Here is a 15117-nt window from a genome sequence, read left to right as displayed (position 1 = left end):
GACCCCAGAATAACTCCCATCCTTATTGTAAATACTGTGCAACTGCTGACACAAACTTTGGGGACATGCAGCTGCAGGAACAGGAACAGCTGCTTCTCTTCACGGTAGAAATGTGGCTGCTTGTGGATGGAGGTACACTGGCTCCTTGTCACCCCATGCCACAATGGTTCAGGGAAAGGGAAAAAGAGCCAGGAGGTCATGGATCCAACAAAAACTGTTATTGGGATGCAAACTGTGTTTCACACAGTGATTCCTGCCAGGGTTGCTCAACAGCTGAGAAAAACTTGGGGCTCTCCAGAGGACAGGCTGGGATTCAGAGCAGAGCCAACACATGGAAGATGGTGCTGGCCATCAAAAGCCCGTGGCCAGCAGTGATTCTGCCTGGCCCTTCTGCTGCTGCAACCCTGAGGGCACAGCTGAGGCCACATCAGCACCTGCTGACCCTGCAGGAATTAAGAAAGGGAGAGAGAGACACACACTTGCCTTTTATTGTTAACACCCGCAGGCATTTCTGTCCAGGGAAGCAGGGATTTCAATGCCTTCTCTCTACACTGGCTGGGGAATGTTTATACACCAGTAAATAATGGGAACTGCTCATCTGTGGCCGAGTGTGGATGTTCAATTACAACCTCTCCCGCCGCTGATCCGAGCCCTGCACTCCGCTCTCCTCTCGCCCCGGCTCTGCGGTCTGCCTGGCAGCTTGACATTTTGTCAGCCTGAGGATAATGCAGGACTGTTGACAAGCGGAGAAAACAGCAAAAGGAGCTTTCCTCACCGAGCTGAAGCAGAGCACAGTACCTCCTGGTGCAGGTGCTGCCTGATCTGGGGTCCCAGGAGCTGTTTCTCACTGCCTGTGATGGCACTGACTCTGAAGCTCTGTGGCAAATGCCTGCAGCAAGCCCCTTTTTCATGCCTCTTTCCTTCTCAAGAGCTGTTAGACATTTGCAAGGCCTCTTTAATTTCCTCCCTCGTGAAGCTCCAGTGTCTCCTGCAGCAAGAGGGAAATGCCCTTCCCTCTCAAGTGCCTGGACTAGAGGGACACAATTTGGAGGGGCTGGTTTTTGTTGTGATTTTAGGGAGGCAGTGCTTGGGACTGTGGTGCTGTGGCTCTGGGTACCACCCTAAGAGGGCTGTGTCACCAAGAGCTCGTCAGGGAGGTGAGCAGCTGAGAACAGGCTTGGCACAGCCCAAGGCACTTTGCCCATGCAGTGGGCTCCCCAGCACACCCAGCTCAGGCTGGGGCAGTGCCTGCTCCTTCCCTGGAGCACCTTGGCAGAGTCTTTTCCACTCCTGCCCCAAAGCATCACTCATGCAGGGGAAAGAGACCATGTTCTGTGCTTCCAGATGGGGGAATCCACAAGGACTGCCTCTCCTTCCCTGCCCTCTGGGCCTAGGGGGGACAGAGCAGCACAGCTGAACCTCACAGCAGCCCTGAGAGCCCCTGTGGTGATGCCACCAGGGGGTTGTCCCAGTGCCCACCCTGAGCCCACGGCAGAGCAGAGCTGCTCCCCAGCCCAGACCCCATCCAGCTGCTCTCCACTGCTGGCACTGCCCTTTGCACCCTTTCCCCCACACCCTGGTGAGTGTCCATGGTGCTCCTCAGCCTCTGCTCACAGGAGGTCATGGAGAAATGCCAGCACTGCTCTGCTCCTCAGCTCTAGGATCCCCCGTGAAACACTGACCTAGATCAACCCCGTGCTGCTCCGGGCTGTGCTGCTGTGGCTGCCGGGCACAGTGAGCCTCACCCAGCTACCCCTGCTCCGGGATTTTGCTTTCCAACCCCACAGCCCTCATTCCTCCTTGTGTGGAAACCCAGACCCCATTCACCAACAGTGCTGCTGTGTCCTGCACCCACCTCCCCTCTCTCCTCTGGCTCCCCCTCCACCCCAGCCGCTCTGCCCAAAGCAATCAGCAGCAGCTGAAGCACAGAGGAGCAGACACTGTGAGCTGCCCTGCAGCTCCTGTGCTCCCAGAGCCATCGGAGCAGAAATGCCTGCACACGGAGTGCCTCTCCAAGAGAGGGATGCTGGCACTAGGATCTGGCAATTGCCAGCACGTCAGGAAGGAGAGATCGCCTCCTAATACTCTCTAAGCTCCAATCTTAATCTTGTTCATTGCTGTTAAGTCTCAGAGAAATCGGGCCGATGCGTTGAAAGGAGGCAAAATAAAAAGATTCAAGAGGAGGCTGAAGTCTCTTCAGAAAACTGAAGAGAAATAATCTTCAAAGGTTCCCACGAGCCTGCGCTCCCCAGCCTGGAAAAGCAGAACAGATAAACACTGAGCCTTGCTGGAGCTGTTTTTCAGTCTGGTATTTTCTAGGAGGAGACAGAAGTGTTGAGATTGGAATATCAGAGAGCAGTTATGGGATTTCAGCACATGAGATTTGACCCTTTCCCTTGGGCCCAGCCCTGGGGTCTGTGCTGCTTGGCAGGGCACAGCCTGGATCCCATTTCCCTGTGTGGGGCTGGATGCTTCCCACTGCCCCACCTGCCAGGGCAATCCAGCCAAGTGGGAACACCTGCAAACAACCAGCTGCCCTGGGGGGATGGAAGGAGCTGCCATGTCTGATGGTCCATGCCTGTGTCCAGGGAGGGCATTTGCTGCCCATCATCAGGGCAAGGAGCCAGGGCAGGACAGCCCTTGCTCCCACCAGCCCTTGCTCACACCCCATTGCCTTGCAGCACCCCTGCAGTCCCATGCCAGCACCCTCTCATCCCCAAACATGGGACATCCATGGAGAGGTCTCCCCTCTCCTTGTGTCCTTCTCCAAGGCTTGGGAGGTTCCTACAGCAGGAGCTGCTTTCAGGCTGTGCACTTGTCACTGCTGGCTGAGCTGCTGCTGCTGCTGAATCCCTTCCTCCAACTCACTTTTAGCCTCCCCGACAGCCCAAGACAACACTTGGTGCCATTTAAAAAGGCCCTGCTGTGCAAGGTGCTGGCCTTTCACCTTGCTAGTTTTTGGACGAGACCAAGAATCATCCACGGCATGCTCCAAACACACCCCAGTGCAGAAAATGAGGCTCACACCCCTCCATCCCACACCCCACAGAGGGATATGCCCACCCAGGGGGCTTGCAGGAGGGGTTTCACTGCAGAGATGGAGATAAAATGAGCCAGATGCTGTCTGTGCAAGCAGAGTGGGGTCTGAGGAGGGTTCTGCAGGCTGGAGTGTGTCTGCAGGCTCTTGGCCAGAGCCTGTGTCAGGGAGGCAGAGCACTGACTCCCCAGGCAGCTCTGCCAGCTCCAGCTTTGCAGCAAATTTTGCCTTTGTCATTGCCCATGTGCTGGGTGGACAGGGGACTCCTGTCTTCTAGCAGACTGCTAGAAAATGCCTTTCAACTGCAGTAAAATTCACCCTCCTCTCTCCCCCCACCTCAAAAAAAAAAAAATAGAGTAAGCCATAATTACACCCACGCAGCTCTCCACACTGCTTCACCCCCTCTCAGAGATGCACCCGCATCTACAGAGTGGATATGTTGATTAAAAGTCCCCCAAAATGAATAGATCAAGAGAAATCTTCCATACCCCTGCAGCAAGGGTGAAGTGCTTTTTAATTAAGGACAAAGACATGCAAATGTCCTGAATCATCACAAGCAAATAGCAAAATAGCACCTGTCAGAATATTAAAAAACAAGCACTCAGCATTCCCTTGTGATCAGCTTGAAGGAGGCCCTGAGTTTAAAAAAAAAAAAAAATTCCACCGAGAGTTGAAAAACGCAATAGACTGGGAGTAAGCGAAGAATATGGCTCAAAAAAAACCCAACTGGGGATGACTTGATGGTGATTTTGGCTTGTGAATATGTCAGTGTGACTGACAGAAGGGTCTGGACCATCCCTAGCCCCAGTACAGCCCGTGCTGGATGCACTGGGAGGCTGGGATGGGTGACAAGGGGCATTTCTGACCTGTCCATCAGCAGCCAAGCCCCTCTTCTCCCACGTGCCAGGTCCCTGCTACCACCACCCTGCAAAATCTGTAATTATGAGCACTCAAATAACCCCAGTCAGCTGGGAAAACACAGTTTAATGCATTCTGAAGTGTTTGCTGGAGGAGCAGCCTCAAGGCCTGCTCCAGCGAGATCCCCTCACCCTGTCAGACCTGCCTGTGCTGAAGGAGGGGGAATTTCACCCTCTGTGGGTAATGAAGGTGACAGCCTGCTGCATCCCAGAGCCCTGTGCCAGCACCCCATGAGCCATTCTCCTCGTGTGCACTTGTTTGTGTCGCAGCCCAGGAACGTGCAGGGAGAGCCCTGGATGTGCCCAGAACGTTCATTATTAGGATTGATTACAGGGGAAAGGGTGGGATGGGTGCCAGGGCTGCTGGGCAGAGCAGGCACGTGCTGCTCCCAGGCTGATCAGGGCAGGAAATGATTTTCCTACAACAGGGTTAAACAGGGAGGTTTATTGCATGTTTTCACCGCAATCAATGCTGGCTTTTAATTAAACCCATGTATGTTCAGGTTAAAAACCCCACTGTGGGAGGACAAGACACCGCCAGGAGCACCCCAAAACAGCAGCCTCCCCTAAGCAGTAGCCTTGAGAGCCCCTTGGCTTAGTGACACAGCTGAGGCCACCGCTGTCCCCAGGGCTGTGCCAGAGCCAGCAGGGAGGAGGAGTGGGAAAGGCAATGAAAGGAGCAAGTGTTGGGAAGGACAGGGAGAGCCAGCACAGCCCAGCAGCAGCGACAAAGGGGCTGTGGAGGGAAGGCAGAGCGAAAGGGAAATGCCTGGAATAATAAGTGACGGACGGATGCCTTTGAAGGGGACTCGGATATCTTGGGTCTCCCGCCTGACCTACTTAAAACTGGTGTAATCTGATGGAGGAGCAACCTCCAGCTCGAAATAGAAGCTTGGCTCCTCTGGATTGAAATTCCTTCCTTCTGCCACCCAGGGAGGCACTCTGTGAATGCCATCAGGAGGGCCTGGGCACCTTTTCTGGTGAGAAGGGGCCACGAGGCAGCAGAGGCACCAGCACAGAGCCCAGAGGGATGGCACTGGCATGGAATATTTTCCCAGCAGGCAGGCGATGAACATGAGCAAAACTGCCCATGGGGAATGCCAGAATGCACTGCCATTCCCAGCACAGCTGAAAAAATCCTGCATTTCAGCACCCAGCAATCAGGGGACCTTCATTAGCTCCTCGTATGCACATGATTTGCGTGCAAAGATTTTTCATTTCAAATGAACCACAAATCTGGTGCACAACAGAGTCCTGAGGCACCAAATTAATTGGCAAATATAGGCAGAATTTGGCAATTAGTTTAAATGAGAAGAAAAACAAACAAAACCACAGTCCGAGCAAAAACAGCTGCATTCAAAGCACTTTCTTCCCAACCTGTTTTGAAATAAAATGTTTTGCTTAAGAATGCCAAAATGTTTCATCGATCCATGTTCTAAATTAAATGTTTCAAGTTTTTTCACTTCAGCACACCATTGTTCATTTAAAACCCGACTTTCTTTAAATAAAAGGGTAGAAAAAGAACCACTACTTTGGTTTGAACAACATATTGAAATGACAAGATGAATTTTTTTCATTTTTCCTGTTTCACTGGAAAGCCATATTAAAAAAAAAAAAGAAAGATTTGACTCAATATGAACCAAATTTAATCCATTCCTCACTTTGCTCCAAAGCAATTTTCCTATCTGCAGTGTGTGTATTGCAGGACATGCCTGGGACTTCTGGGGCTCCAGGTCTTCCCACTGCCATGTGGGGAGCAAGGTGGGAATTCCCAGCAGATCAGAGCAAGATTCAATCTCGTTTTATCAAGAGTTTTCGTCAAGCCCTTACAGCTCCCTAAGAACATAAAATTTCCAGCTCATAGACTCTGGGACTGAATTAGCTGTTTAGGAACGTTCATATGCTTTATTCAACTTCCTTGCTAAATGGCAAAAATGTATGTGGGATTAGGAAAGAAAACCAATTAAATTAAAAACAAAGTCATTACGGAAAGCCAGCGAGTCACTCAGTACCCCCATCAGAGTGAGATGAGTTTTCTCTGTTTGTGCAGATAGGCCCTGGTAATTTTCTTGGCAGGATCTCCCATGTTAGAGCAACAAGGCAAATGTTTACCTTGACTTCTCAACACTGCTTGTGAACCTAGGGAGGTGCCTACAAAATAAAAAGAGAGAGAGGGAGAAATTCTCTTAATCTGAAATGCTATGCACGTTAATTTTTGCAAAGCTCAGATTTAGGGTCAAATTCAAACTGACAGAATCTCCTTGAAGTAGGAGGAGGGGCAGGAGATAATATTGGGTGAAGAGAAGAGAAAGAAGAGACAGGCAAAGTGGATTTTTTTCTTTTTTTTTTTAAGCTTGCAGGGAGATACTAAGCTCAATAATCAGACAAGAAAGGCAATGAGCAGCTATCAAAGCAGCAGCCGTTTTAAGAGCTGTGCTCATCTGAAAGCGACTCTCAGTTCTTGCGAAAACTGCCGCCTTAACAGCTGTCCCAATTAGAGCCAGCCGGAAATTTCCCAATAAACCCACGGTTTTGTCAGAAAATAATTCGCTGAGTCTGAAATGCTCAGAGTTGGCTGAACTTTTGTTGAATGGAAAAGCAGGGCTCCAACTGGGTCCGGTGCTCAGCTGCCAGGTTTGTGCTCCGAGCGGCAGAGCTGACGGAAAAGTCAATTTCGCTGAGCAGCTGCAGGCACCAGGAAGCGCCTGGTTGCCATAATTTATGTTTGGGATTTGGTTGGAGTTGGAGGGGGTAAAAAAAAAAAGATAGGCAACTGAATTCCTTATAAATTTGAGCTTGAGCCAGCTGAATTTGCTCATGCCACGATCCCATATGCCTGACCCGTTTTAGGATCTTGGCGGCTGGATCTGCAAGGGAAAAAATAAATCAAGCCCAGAGTGCTGTGGAGAGGCCAATGCTGGAAGTGGCAGCACTCCTGACATCCCTCTGCCAGCTCATGGCTGTGTGACAATCAGGGCACTGGGTCTCCTGGGGTCTCTTCTTCCCTAGCAGAAACATCCTGATGCCACCTTCCTTCTCTTGGCTTTATTTTGGTTTTACTTTTCAATTATGGCAAAAGCAGGAGCTACACTTCCTTGGGTTTTTCAGCTACACCTGTGAAATCTGATGTGTTACCACTGGATGCATCATAAGATTTATTTTTTTTTCAGCTGTTCCACTGCATCAGAAACTTATGAAAAGAAGGAAAAAGTCAACAAAGCTTAGTCTAGGAGAGTCTGTGCAACACTTCTCATGGAGATATCTTAGCTATCCATATTTAAATTAGGCAGGACAAGAATCCAGACTCCCTCCAGCCACCTTCCAAGGGTAATGAGGCTCCAAGGCAGCTGCCAGAGCCAGAAGAGTCCCTGAATCAAACTGGAACTGTGTTTGCAGGGGAAAAAAAAGCATGTTAATGCTCTGTGTGACTCCTGACCAGCAGGGAAAAGCCTTTCTGTGAGTGGTGATGATTAATTACTAATGATAATTAACCTACAACAACAGTGGCACTCAGAAACTAGAGCAAAGGCACAGATCCCATCATGTGCAGCTCTGAATGAAAACACAGCCTGTGCCCCAGAGGGATTTCTTTTAAAAAATGCCTAGAAATGATGACTGACAGAACTGGAGCTTTTCCTCGCCGGAGCGCTCCTCAGGGCGGGCACAGAGCCCCGTGCAGGTACCACTCTCCCTTCCCACGCTGCTGCCCGTGGCCTCTGCTGCTTCACCAGCCACCTCCAAGGGCATTCTTGGGGTTTCCTGTGCTCCAAACCTATCCATGCCCCCAAAACCAGGAGCTCCATCCCCATTTCCAGTCCTATCTGGAGTGTGTCACTCCCTGGCCCCATCGCCCTGCAGAAGCAATACCCACACTGCCCATCGTGCTGCCACTCAGCTCCACAGAGAAGCAGGGGCATGGAGCTGGAGCTTGAAATCAGCCCACTTTGGGCCATTAAAGCAATGCTAAGGGCTCTCTGGAGCTAGGGGAGGGAAAAGAAAAAAGCATCTGCCACCTTCTTCATTTCATCTCGCAAGCTGTGAGATCCCACCCCTCTCACTGCCTATCCCTGCTGACAGCCATGCTTCCTACAGAGCAAATGGGCTTGAAACTCTGTGATCAAAGTCATTTGCATTGACTTCCATGGCCTGGTTTCTCTGCCTGGATTCCTGTCCCTGTAGCTTCTGTGCCCCTCTGAAGCAGCAGCACCAGTTTCTTGCCTCTTTGGGGTGTTTTTGTATCCCTGTTTGCTCCCCAGAGGAAGGGCACGAGCTGTCGGTGCTGGGTGTCAGTGTTTCACCTGCACTGTCAGTGTTTTATTGAGTGTTCTGTTCTGTCCCAATCTCACAGCAAACAAGGATATTTCCCAGCTGTTTCCCAGCCTGTTTCCCCTCTCTGCTCCCTCCCAGGTCACACTGGCAGTTCACCCATCCCTGGGCTCTGCTCCCCACTTGACAGGACTCACTCACTCCCGCTTGTGCCACCTTGGAACAGCTCAGGCAAAGAGCTCAGCCCCCAGCAGGCTGTGTCATGCTGTCCCCAGCCCAGTCACTCCCCACAGGACTGTCCCTGCTCTCTGTCCAGCTCACAGAAGGACTGGAACAGCATCTTGCACTCTGGGAGAAAAAGAGGTCTCCATGGCAGCTAGGAGCAGCGCTAGCACGACAGGAAGACTGTGCAAGAAACTTGATTTTTTTTTTTTTTTTTGCCTTACAGAAAAAGCTTCTATTTTTGACAAAAGGCCTTTTTGAGGTATGAAACCTCTTATGAAACTTCTCCCACATCAGTGCTTTACATAAACTATTTTGCTGTAGTTGTGTTATTCATTGCACACATTTTACACCAGTGTGAACCAGTTTTTCTCCAGAGAGAGGAAAGGAGAGCCTGGCTGTGGGGCAGGACAGCCTGGAAGCCACATCCTTGCAGGTCACCTCATCCAAGCCGTGCCCATCACAAACAGCACTTCAAACAACAAGTTAGACAAGGGAAAAAGGGTCTCACAGGATGAGAAACAACTTCAGGCAGGCAGGAGCAGAATATTAATTAATTAATTAATGGGCCAGGAGCATCCCACAGGTGCACCCCGAGTCACAGGTTCTGCCAAGGTGGGTGACACTGGCATGGTCCCAAAGAGCTCCTGGTGACAGTGGCCAGCTACACCCTCCTGAGGATCAGCAGGGGAAGAGTCCATTCACTGCACTGGTCTCACTGAGAGTTATTTCTTTTCCTCTGAGCCTGAGATGTCAGGGCTGATAGCAGATAGTTTGTTTCACAGCGAATGTACAGTGATAGGTCAGGGGAACAAGTGAAAATGCCACCTTTGAGGGGAATTAGATCATTAAAATGTCACAGTAGTATCTTGGGAAGCCAACTGGAGATTCCAGCTACAGTTTCTTGTTCCCTCTGCTAGAAAAAATAAATAACACCTGCCAAGCGAGACCAGGCCTTGGTTTTATAGAGATTACTTTTTTTTGTGTCACCATTGTTTCACACCACTCTGCCAGCAAGAAAGTAATGATCTCATTTTACATTGACACCAGGTCTGATTTTGGGGAAGTAAAAGCTTTTCTCCAAACCTGGGCTAAAGAACAAAGAGTGCTCTGGGAAGAGTAGCACAGAAGGGAAACTTATAGACCACTCAGCTTCCCAGCACATCTAATAAACATTAAATTAATGACAGTGACTTGACTCTGTGGGTTTTCCTGCTCCCCTCGCCACACTGCTATTTCTTGCCATCCAGGTGCCCTGGAGATTTTCAGACCCTCATCCCATCATGAGAAGCAGCAATTTCCATCGAGAAATCTCGTGGTCTAGGGCTGTTTGCAGCTCTGAACTGTCTTGATTGGAGCCTGCGGGGGATTTCTCAGTGCTTGGCTCCCCAGCCGTGTAATGGAAGGAATAATCCTTATCTCCAGCATGTGCCCTGAGCACCAAGGAACCCTGCACTGCTCTCATCAGCCATTGTCCTCCTTAGAAATTCCCTTCCCGAGTGCATAAGGCAGGAGATCTGCACAGTGGCAGCACATTTTAGAAGAGGCCACAGCAGGTAAATCCAGGTTCTTGCTGTGCCTCTTTTCCCATCCTCCCAGAGGAGATGCTAGGGAAAGGGGCAGGAACATGGACAGTTCCTCCTTTTCCAGAAGCCTCCACTATTCAGCAAGTCACCCCTCGTGAGTTACCCTTGTCCTGCTGTCTCTTTGCTTTCCCAGGCTCTCACTCCCCCCTCTCCCTTGGCAGGGCTGGGAATTGCTTCCCACGGCAGCTCAGGATGGAGAACTGGAGCCAAAAAAGCCTTTGCTGTCAGGTTCTCTTAGCCAGGCAGCCAGTCACAGGACAGCTGATGGCAGCAGCCACCACCACCCCTGCCTTTCTGCATTTCTCTCCTCCTGAAGGACCTGCTGCACGGCCAGCCAGAGCTCCCCAAAACTCAGAGCCCTGGAAGGAGTGACCCCCAGCTCTCCCCCTGCACTGTGCCTCAGCGCCTAATTGTTCTAATGGTTTCTCAAACACTTCATTTACCTTCTGCCGCCATTCAGGTCTTTGTTCCAAGGGAATAAAGCAGAGCAAGGACAGGGAAAAAAGCAGGCACTGAGGGGCAGGTGACAGCTTCCCTCTGCCCGTGCACACACGGAAAATCAAAGCTACATGGGTTTTTGTTTGTCAACACCAATCTGGTCCAGGCGAGATAATAGCCACGAATGCACAGGGCTGAGGTGCACAGGATGAGGAGGGAGCAGCTATTGTGGCTGCCTGAATGGTCTGACTGCTGGCAAAGCAAAGCCTTTTGTCCACTGATTTTTCCTTCCTTGCACGTTTACTTTACTGGTTACCTTTTGTGTTTTCCCCTCTCTCTCTCCGACATCAAATTATTGTGTTTGGAGGATATTTCCAGAACTTCAGGCAAGGCCAGGAAAGTGCAATTCTAAGCAAGGGCCCTGCTGATCTGAACCCCCTGTTTTAAAGGGGTTGTGGACCCTGCACTGGGGGCTGACTGTGTTTGTTGAATTCTCCCTGGCAGAATTTGAGCCCTTTGCCCGAAACTTTTGATGAGCCATTTTCAGCCTGTCAGGCACAAATTAACCATGGGGTTCATCTGCCTCCAAAGTGATCTCTGTGCCACAGAGTGAGCCAGCCAAGCCCCAGCCAGACCTTTGCTGTCTTGGATCAGATGATGGGATGATTTTTTAATCAGAAGAATCACAGATGGCAAATAAATGAAAAGCTTAAAAAAAAAACCCCAAATTAATATTTATTTATGCTAAAATTCACTGTCCCTTTTGTTTACAACATATTCATGCATCAGGAGGGTTGTGATTGTTTTGATTTTCCCTGACCAGCTCTAGCCTTGAGCACAGGAAATAAGCTAGGAAGATTTGGAGCCAAGCCACACAAGCAGGTTCAAGGCAGGGAGACACCTGAGAACCAGAATATATCCACAACTGAGATTTTGCTTTTCTAATCCTTCTGGTGTTCACATGCAGGGGAGAGAGGGATTGTTTAACTTTGAAACTCCAAAATGGCCTTGGTGCCCACAAAGGTTTTAGAGAGAGCTTGCAGCACAGCAGGAGCCAGAGATTAAGCTCTAAATCCATGTTTTGTCCCTGAAAAGCTGTGCTGATCACTAATAGAGTGAACTCTGCTCTCAAGAAATATTTATCTACATCTTTAGAAGCCCCTGCATGGGAGTTGGGCATGACTGGCAGGCAGCAGTCAGGAGCAGGACAATGAAAGTCCTTCAGCCTGAGCTTGGAGAGCCTCTGCTGAGCACAGCAAGGGCAAAGAGAGGGGGGAAGAGCTTTGTCAGAACTGTGACAGCATCAGCAGCCCCAGCAGGGCAGGTGCTGAGGGACAGCACCTCCAGGCACTGCCACCACCCCACAGAGCTCTCATCTGTCCCCCCAGTTACACAAACCCCCTTCTGCAGGGTGACAATTCCCTTTCTGCAGGATCCTACAAAACACAGGACTTCCTAAAGCTGGCTGTGATCTCCCACAGCTCCTTCCAGGGGGTGAGGAAGCTCTTGAGAGCAGCAGGTTGTGACTCTGCAGTCTGTCAGACTGCAGGGACAGGTCAGCTCCCCTCACAGGGCTCAGCTCCTCACTCTCACACTCAGCTCATGCTATGGGAATTTTGGCTGGGATGCCACTATGCAGAGCCCCCAGGACTGAGATATTCAAGCTGGGATACCACCTGGTCTAGTGGAAGGTGTCCCTGCCCATGGGGATGGAAATGAGTTGATCTTTCAGGTACCTTCCAGCCCAAGCCATTCCATGATTCTGTGAAATACTGCATAAAATTCAAGTGTATAATTGTGTGAGGCAGGCACAGGATGGACAGAGACCAAGGGTTTTACTTCTCTTCTAATGCAAGGAGACATCAAAAAGGAAGAGAAAAACCATAGCCCCAAACCTAAAGTAAGTGGGGGTTTTATACCACAATTAAACCAACAAAGTCCTTTCTGTGGTCACAGATGAGTTCAGGGAGCAGCTGGGCCAAATCACAGAACAACCCATCAAGGGTTATTATAATCAAATATTTTCTGTTCAAAGGGACCAACAATGACCATTTAGTCCAACTGCACAATCACTTCAAGACTAAAAAGTGAAAAAAAGTTATCAAAGGTGTTGTCCAAACACTTCTCAAACATTGACAGGCCTGGGGCACCCACCAGCTCTTCAGGAAGGCTGTTCCACTGTTTGATCACTGTCTCTGTAAAGAAATGCTTCCTAATGTCCACTCTGAGCCTCCCCTGGAGCAGCTGTGAACCACTCCAGCACATCCCATCCCTGGGCAGCAGGGAGAAGGGCTCAGCTCCTCTCTCTCTGTTTCCCCTCCTTGGGAAGCTGCAGAGAGCAGCCAGGGGCCCCCTCAGCCTCCCTAAGAGAAGGATAAAATAATAATCCTAATTAAGCATAAGGATGTGGCTTCTGCAGACAAGCCCCAGAACCACAGATCACTGAGGGCTGGGAGAGTTCTCTGGTGAAGATCTGGGAGAGGATGAGAGTGAAAGAGAGCTCAAGATCTCAGGAAGCAGCTGCTGTTTGAGTGCTATCAGAAATCAGACTCTCTTTAGACAAGGCTTTGTGCTCTCCCAGTGCAGCAGCTCTGCTGTGCCTGCAGACTGGGAGCCCAGAAAACACTTGAACTGACACTGGGTTAATTTTAGGAATACCTGCCTGTTCTCCTTCACAGGGCAGGACAATATGCTTTCAGCAAATTAGTTATTTCCTTTAAATAAATGCAATTTCTAGGCAGCTAAAGTGGTGCAAAAATTCATTTCAAGTTCCCCAAATAGCTTCTGCCACCACAAGAAGCAACAACTGCTCTGAAGGTTTGAGAAAATCACAGAGAGAAGGGTTGGAGTAATTCAAAACCCCTCCTTTCTGGCTATTTCCAAAATGTTTCTGGTTCAGGCAGGGACAGGGCACAGACCCAGTTTGCTGCTCTCCCCTGGGGTTATATCCCCCAAGAGCTCCCTCCTCACCACCACACTGAGAGATTCCTGCTGGGGGAACCTCTCTCTCACCTTGTCAGAGCTGTACAATTCCCAGGAACTGCTTTGAACCTCCATGGGGCTTGAGTAGCATCCTGGACCAGAACAGCTCCAGTTCTGCCCATTCCTGCATCAGCAGCAATCCTCTCCAGCTGCCAGAAATCCTAAATAATCCCCACGTGGTGCCTCTGCTTCCTGCAGCACCGGTGGGGCTCAACAAGCTGCACCTGGGCTGGGGATTTCTGCAGCGTCACCTGTATTCCATGATGTCACAGAGACACAGAATGGTTTGGGTTGGAAGGGACCTTAAAGAGCCTCTCTTTCCATCAGTACCACCTTCCACCACACCAGGTTGCTCCAAGCCCTGTCCAAACTGACTTTGAACACCTAATTCCTCTCATTATCCCCTTCCTTCCCTCCCTTCTCAAACCACCAGCTGCAGCTGAGCTGAAGCAACTTCCTTTATCACCTGCCTTGAAGAAAATGACATTTTCTATGCAAGAGTTGAAGTGCCAGGGGATTGTTTTAGCTTCAGAGGGAAATTCACCCAAGTGGCCACCCTGTTCCAAGCCTAGGAAGAGATACAGCACTTCAGGGGAATATATAATATTATATATTATATAATTATATATTATATATTATATATTATTATATATAATATTATAATATAATAATATATATATGCTGAAGAGGGTTGGGATAAAGGCTGCAACCCAGATCCTGGTAACAGCAATGCACCAGCATCTCCTTTCACACTGTGATGTGGCCAAACAGTGGCACTCCCAGACCTTGGATGTCCCCTTGGAGAGCACTCAGGGGGCTGCAGAATCCAAGGCTCCAACATCAGAGCGTTGGCTGGATCCAGATGCCAAATGCTGAGTGTTGCCTTTTGTGGGATGCCTTTGGGTTCAGGCTGACTTTCACTTGGAAAGGAAATCAGCTCTGTACAGCTTTTGCTGATTTTACACAGCCTCTCCAAGCTGGGAATGTTTCTTCAGAAGCCCAGGGCTTCCTAGCTGGAAATATCCCCCTACAACCTTAGTTCAGAGTAACTTGTATCCAGAGGGGATCATCATCCTCGTTTGATTTCCAGAGAAGCCACAAGCACTCATAATCACAGCTCCAAATAAGCATGTTGATATCCAGCTCTGAATGAGTATCTTGGCTTCCAGAGTATTTTGACTAATATAGTACACGTTGACCCAAATTTTAGGAACAGAGAGGCTCATTGATTCAGACTAGGTGGAACACAGCACACGTGTGGGGGATACATTTGAGACTAATTAGAAATTGCTCCCATCAGAGCTGCTTCTGTCCCTCTTCATCACCTCCCCAGCACAGAAGTTGCCTTGCTGGACCAGCCCTGAGAGCCAATGGACTTTGTCTCCTCGCAGGGAAAGGATCACTTCTCTCCAGGGCTGGGTTTTGGGGAACAAAGCAGCATTAGCACATTCTGGTTGTGTTTAACTCCCATGATTTTGTAGAGTGCTTCATGAAACCTTAATTTTTTTCTAAAAGTATTTTCTGCAGCTAAATTCCCCTCCATTTTCTCCAGGCAATAAATGAATTTTGTTTACAAAGTACTTCAACAAGGCTTGAAATTTCATTTATGGAAAATGGGCCTCAGACGTCCAAGGCATTTGAAACCATGCTGAAATATGGCAATTTTGAG

The 15117-nt window shown here is 49.6% G+C and overlaps 1 long non-coding RNA gene across 1 annotated transcript; it reads right to left on the bottom strand.

Moving 5' to 3' along the window:
* Nucleotides 1–5589: 5589 nt before the first annotated feature.
* Nucleotides 5590–13595, bottom strand: LOC146437308 (uncharacterized). Its single transcript, XR_014852326.1, has 2 exons — nt 13479–13595; nt 5590–6105 (listed from the first exon to the last, which is right to left on the bottom strand). It is a non-coding gene; the product is annotated as an uncharacterized LOC146437308 (long non-coding RNA).
* Between the last annotated feature and the right edge of the window lie 1522 nt (nt 13596–15117).

This window comes from Lichenostomus cassidix, chromosome 4A (assembly GCF_008360975.1).
Source record: "Lichenostomus cassidix isolate B80296 chromosome 4A, HeHo_3.0, whole genome shotgun sequence".
Taxonomy (NCBI): Eukaryota; Metazoa; Chordata; class Aves; order Passeriformes; family Meliphagidae; genus Lichenostomus; species Lichenostomus cassidix.
Note: the sequence above shows the minus strand (reverse complement) of the source record. Positions and strands in the feature narration are given on the sequence as shown.